The sequence below is a fragment of the Gossypium raimondii genome, chromosome 3 (assembly GCF_025698545.1).
Source record: "Gossypium raimondii isolate GPD5lz chromosome 3, ASM2569854v1, whole genome shotgun sequence".
Lineage (NCBI taxonomy): Eukaryota > Viridiplantae > Streptophyta > Magnoliopsida > Malvales > Malvaceae > Gossypium > Gossypium raimondii.
In genome coordinates, this window is record NC_068567.1 from 57,574,843 (window position 1) to 57,580,561 (window position 5,719).

The following is a 5,719-nucleotide window of genomic DNA, read 5'->3' on the forward strand; positions in this document are numbered from 1 at the left end:
ATACTTTTTTAATTTTTTTTAATTTTAAAATACTTTTTTTAATTTTTTTAATTTTAAAATATTTTTAAAATATTTTTTAAAATTTTTAAAATAAAAATGGGCCGGGCCGGGTCTGGACTTATGATTTTTCCCGGGCCGGGCTTGGACAAAATCTTAGGCCCATATTTCGGGCCGGGTAGGGCCCGGGCCGAAAATTTTTTATGGGTCCGGCCCATGAGCACCTCTATAACAAGCCACTGTATTTAAAATCATGAGTTTACTATCAAGAAATTAGAACTTGTAAAAATGACTTTGGGGTGAAATCCAGTTGAGTTGAGTCACTCGAGCTCAAATAAAAAAAGTATTTTTAAGTTCGAATTTGATTAAGTTTATTTACTAACTTTCTTATTAAAATTTGAGCTTGAAGTCAGACACAATAATTAAGCATAGGGTTATTATCAAATTTAGAAACAAAAAATCATTTAAAAATATATTAAAAATGAAAAGTTTGATAAAATTTACGAACCATTCAAACCGAGTATTACCAAGTTTGAATGCAGCTCAATCAATAACTTGAGCTCTACTCGATAAATATCGAATCGAGTTCGAATTTTTTTAATTAAACATGTTGAATGTGTTTTCAGTATTTTGTTTCCATGCCTCGTGAAATCATTCCAGGATGAAAGACTTCTACTTGGAATAGCGACAACTAAGCATACCCTACGCCTTTGAACTCACGCTTTTGGTTGAGTCAGTCAACAAAAATCAGTGCTCCTCATCATTACTAATTTCTTGTAGAAATCGTGGAATTGGGGGCAACCTTACATCCATAACCCCTTCTAGGATTTGAACTACCTGGCACTTTGATGGCTTTTGGATTTCATTGTGAAATTATAAGAAGAAAACTCTGAAGAGAAACATCTTATTCAAAAGCCTGCTTAATACATGCAGGTTGCACGTATTTATACATGCATGAGAGCTGAAGCTGACAGACGTTACAACAACCTTTCTAATCGCTATCATCTTTAATCGCTAATGACTAACGCTAATGAGACTTACAACGGTACAACAGTTTTGACTATATTACAACCGCTTTGACTATATTAACTCTAACATTCCCTTAACATTTCTTTAGACTTTTGATCACTAATTTCACTTCTTGACAAACTTGAAGAGCACGTCGAAAAGAGACAAACAGTTTAGGAGGTATTGGTTTAGTGAGACCATCAACAATCTGTTGAGCAGATGGAACAAAATTCACTTGCAACATTCCAAAGATGAACTTTTCTCAAACAAAATGATGATCTATTTCCACATGCTTCATCCTAGCATGATGTGTGGGATTTTCGATGAATTGAAGCTGCGGAAGAATTATCACACCATACAATTGGCGGCTTAGTCAAAGAAATCCGGACTTCATCCAAGAGTTGTTTGATCCATAGTAACTCGAGATACGCAATTGGCAAGGCTACGGTATTACCTTCACAGAGATGACACAGATACCACAGGCTGTTTCTTTGAGCACCAGGTAATTGGATTTGATCCTAAGTACACCACATACCCCGACGTAGACCGTCGATCTTCAATTGAGGAGGCCCAGTCAGCATCTGAATAACACACAAGTTCCAACGATCCTGCTTCAAAATACAAACCATGATCCATAGTGCCAGCCAAGTACCGTAAGACCCGTTTTACAGCTTTCCAATGAGTGACAGTAGGAGAGCTCATGTACTGACTCAGTTTGTTCACACAAAATGATAAATCTGGTCTAGTAATGCAGACATATTGAAGCATGCCCACTGTACTACGATACAAATGCACATCTGTAAAGGGAGAGCTTCCATCTGAAATCGCCAACTTAGGAGTAACGACCATGGGCGTTGGTGTAGAGGCTGCACCAAGCATGCCAGACTTGAGTAGCAGTTCAGTAATGTACTTCTTCTGACTGAGTAACATTCCTTGGGACGTACGTTGAACATCAGTTCCCAAAAAATAACTAAGATTTCCCATATCCTTAAGGGCAAACTTATCATGCAAACGACGAACCATTGCATCTATATCTTGACTCTCGCTACCGGTGATCACGATGTCATCTACATACACCATTAGTAGCATGTAATTCTCGGAGACACCGAATGAACAAAGATGAATCGCTTTTGATGCATGGAAGCCAAGCTCGGTGACAAGGTCTTGTTTGAGCGTTTGAAACCATGCTCGAGGAGCTTGACGCAAGCCATAAAGTGCCTTATTTAACTTACACACAAGTGGTGACGGAGGCATTCGGGACTTCAAAACCGGTGGTTGCTCCATATATATTTCCTCGAAGCTCGCCATTAAGAAAAGCATTGTTGATATCAACTTGACGCACAACCCACCCTGCATAATTGCTAATGCAAGAATGGTCCGAATGGTAGAAGCTCGAACAACAGGACTAAAGGTATCATGAAAATCAAACCCTGCATGCTGAGAAAAACCTTTTGCAACTAATCTTGCTTTGTACCTGTCAATAGAACCATCACCTTCTTTTAATTTTAAACAACCACTTACACCCGATTGCCGTCTATTCTCAGGAAGGGAGCAGAGAGTTCATGTATTATTACGACTCAAGGCTTGTAACTCACTATGTACTGCCGTTTGCCAGCATTCAAACTTCATTGCAGCATGTATGTCAGAAGGAACATCACTTGAAGAAGTAGACACCTCGCTCAGATAAGCTTTTGGTTTGAAAATGCCAACTTTACTCCTTGTGATCATGGAATGAGTATTTGTCGGGACAGAATGAGTGGTTTGTATTGGAAGAGGTGGTGAGGCTGAAGGTGATATGGATGGAGTGGATGGTAATTGGGCTAACGTGGAAGAAGAAGGTTGTGTTGGTATATGTGATAAAGCCGTAGGTAATATGGGTGAGGTGGATGGTGAGTGAGCTAATGTTGAATAAGTGGGCTGTGAAATAGGCATTGTAGTTGTTGGAGTAGATGAGACAGGTGTTGAAGAAATATTAGTAGAAATGATATTAGGTGAGGTGTTATGATGAGCTACAGGACTAGGCTTTATGACAAACAATTTTGAATTTATTTGTGAAGTGTTAGATATGGACGGCTTGACTATTGAGGTATAAGTTTTATAGGGAAAAATAACTTCATTAAATGTGACATGACGGCTAATGTAAATTTTGCCTGTAGGGTCTCTACATTTGTAACCTTTGTGCAAGGGAGAATAGCCAAGAAAAACACATGGAGTGGATCGAAATTGTAATTTTGTTTTGTTGAAAGGTCTCAGATTAGGAAAGCATAGACAACCAAACGTTCGAAGGAAAGAATAATTTGGCTTTGTTTTAAAAAGTTTTTCATATGGGGATATATCACCTAAGGGTTGAGAGGGTAATCTATTAATCAAGAATATTGCACTGCAAAATGCTTCATTCCAGAATAACAAGGGGTAAAGTTGGCATTTTCAAACCAAAAGCTTATCTGAGCGAGGTGTCTATAAGAAGAAAACTCTAAAGAGAAACATCTTATTCAAAAGCCTGCTTAATACATGCAGGTTGCACGTATTTATACATGCATGAGAGCTGAAGCTGACAGACGTTACAGCAACCTTTCTAACTGCTATCATCTTTAACTGCTAACAGACTAACTGCTAACAGACTTACAACGGTACAACAGTTTTGACTATATTACAACTGCTTTGACTATATTAACTCTAACATTCATTATCTTGGATATACCAACAAGCTAGTTTACATGTTCTAGAGAGTTCTTCTAAATTGGCATCTCCATTCAGTCTGTTATCTAAGAGTTTGAGGAGGTAAGTGCCTTCGTTCTCTTGTCTAGCAGCCCAAAGTGGAAAGAATGTACCTTCCTCATAAACTGTTTGTTCGGAGTTTTTCCTTCCTGATACAAGTTCCAAAAGCATCATTCCAAAGCTGTAAACATCAGCTTTGGGTGTTATAGCCACTCCTGATATCCACTCTGGTGCCAGATAACTCACTGTCCCTCTCATGGTGGACAGGACCCGACTAAACTCTCGTCCTAGAAGATTTGCTAGTCCAAAATCTGCCAATTTTGAACAAGTGTCAACATCTAAAAGAATGTTTTCTGGCTTGATGTCACAGTAAATGATACTGTTTACACAATTCTCATGGAGATAAGCCAGTCCTCTTGCTGCACCAAGGGCAATTTGGTATCTTGTTTGCCATGAAATCGTATACCAACAACTTTCTCGAACCCTCCAAGCAGAACCCTCGAAGACGAACGAGATTAATATGATTGGTCTTCCCAATTGTATTGACTTCTGCACGAAATTGTTTCTCTCCCTGATTGATGCTCTCAAGCTTCTTCACTGCTATAGTACTTCCATCTGGCAAAGTCCCTCTGAAAACAGTTCCAAAGGCTCCTTTTTCCCATTTTTTCAGAGAATTTCTTGGTTGCCTTGTGTAAATCTCTGAATCCAAAGACCATGAGTGGACCTTCTTCCGGTTCTGGAGTGATATTTGTGTCCTCCCTTTCATAATTGCAAGAATCATTAGGCCTACAAGTAGTAGTCCTACTGAAAAAGCAATTGCAATAACAATCACTCTCTTCCTATTTGTGGAACTAGATTCATTAGAAATATTAGAATCCATCATCTTGATATACAGAGTTTCCCCTGTAATATCATCTTGTCCAAGTTGTTTCAGACTCAAGAGGCCTCCAATCCAAATAGAACAGTGATTGTCTTCATAAGCATAAGCAGTACAAGAGCGATTCTTTAGACAGGTTGATTTGCATTACATGCTGCTACCAGCTATCGTAATTTGTGGATGTGCAGGGAAAGTTGTGTTGCGGCTTTCTAAGAATTGGTCCCCCCTGCCAACACTAGCATTGTCGCACTGCAATTTGGTCTTCCTTACACACCCTGAAATATCCATAGCAAATCGAGATATGGTGTCAGGATTATAAAGCAAATAAGTAAAATAACTCTCCGTTTTCGTCCGAATGAAAGCTGAAGTCGTAGATATAATTCAATCACATTTCTGGGACTAAGCTGAAAATCCTTGCTGGTTCACCCCAAGGTCCACTTGCCCAGAAATACTCGGTCCTATTCCACAGAATAAGATATTGATTGGTTCCTCTGGAATCTAGCTCCAGAGAGAAGAAACCCGGCGCAGGATCTTCTGAATTTTTCCATGAAATAAGAAGTTGACTTTGTTTGGTTCGTTTATCTAAGCCAATCTTACCACCAGGAAGCCATCTGTGTTGGATGATCAAAACTTTACCGCAAAGGTGTCAAACGTAGCAGGTAAAGATAAGGCCGGGATATCTAGAATTAATAGATCATAACAGCAGGTATGTTATGCCAAAAACAAAGCTTCTCCTTTTGGCCACTTAAATAGGCACTGTTTTTTATTTGTTAATACCATTAATTTAGACTACTTCCTTAAATTTATATGAATTTTAGTATTCCTGGTCTAAGCTTAATTTTTGATGTACATGATTCAGTGTATGGCAAGTACAGAGCATACTTTTAAACTCAAGGGAGATTTTCTTTCATCGATATACCAAATCAAGAAGGAAAAGAATTAAAAAGTTTAGCTAGACATTTTATAAAATCACACTTGTATTTTTATTTCCAAGAGTTTTCCTTCATTAGATAGAGAAGGAATTCTAGATAAGATGGAATCTGATCCATGACTCATACAGACAATCATACATAAGAGGACTATGACTCATCAAACTTTATTAAAAGTAAAGTTCAATAA

The 5,719-nt window shown here is 38.3% G+C and overlaps 1 pseudogene; it reads right to left on the reverse strand.

The window, feature by feature from the left end:
* Positions 1 to 744: 744 nt before the first annotated feature.
* Positions 745 to 4,741, reverse strand: LOC105795994 (G-type lectin S-receptor-like serine/threonine-protein kinase At2g19130; annotated as a pseudogene).
* Positions 4,742 to 5,719: the final 978 nt, after the last annotated feature.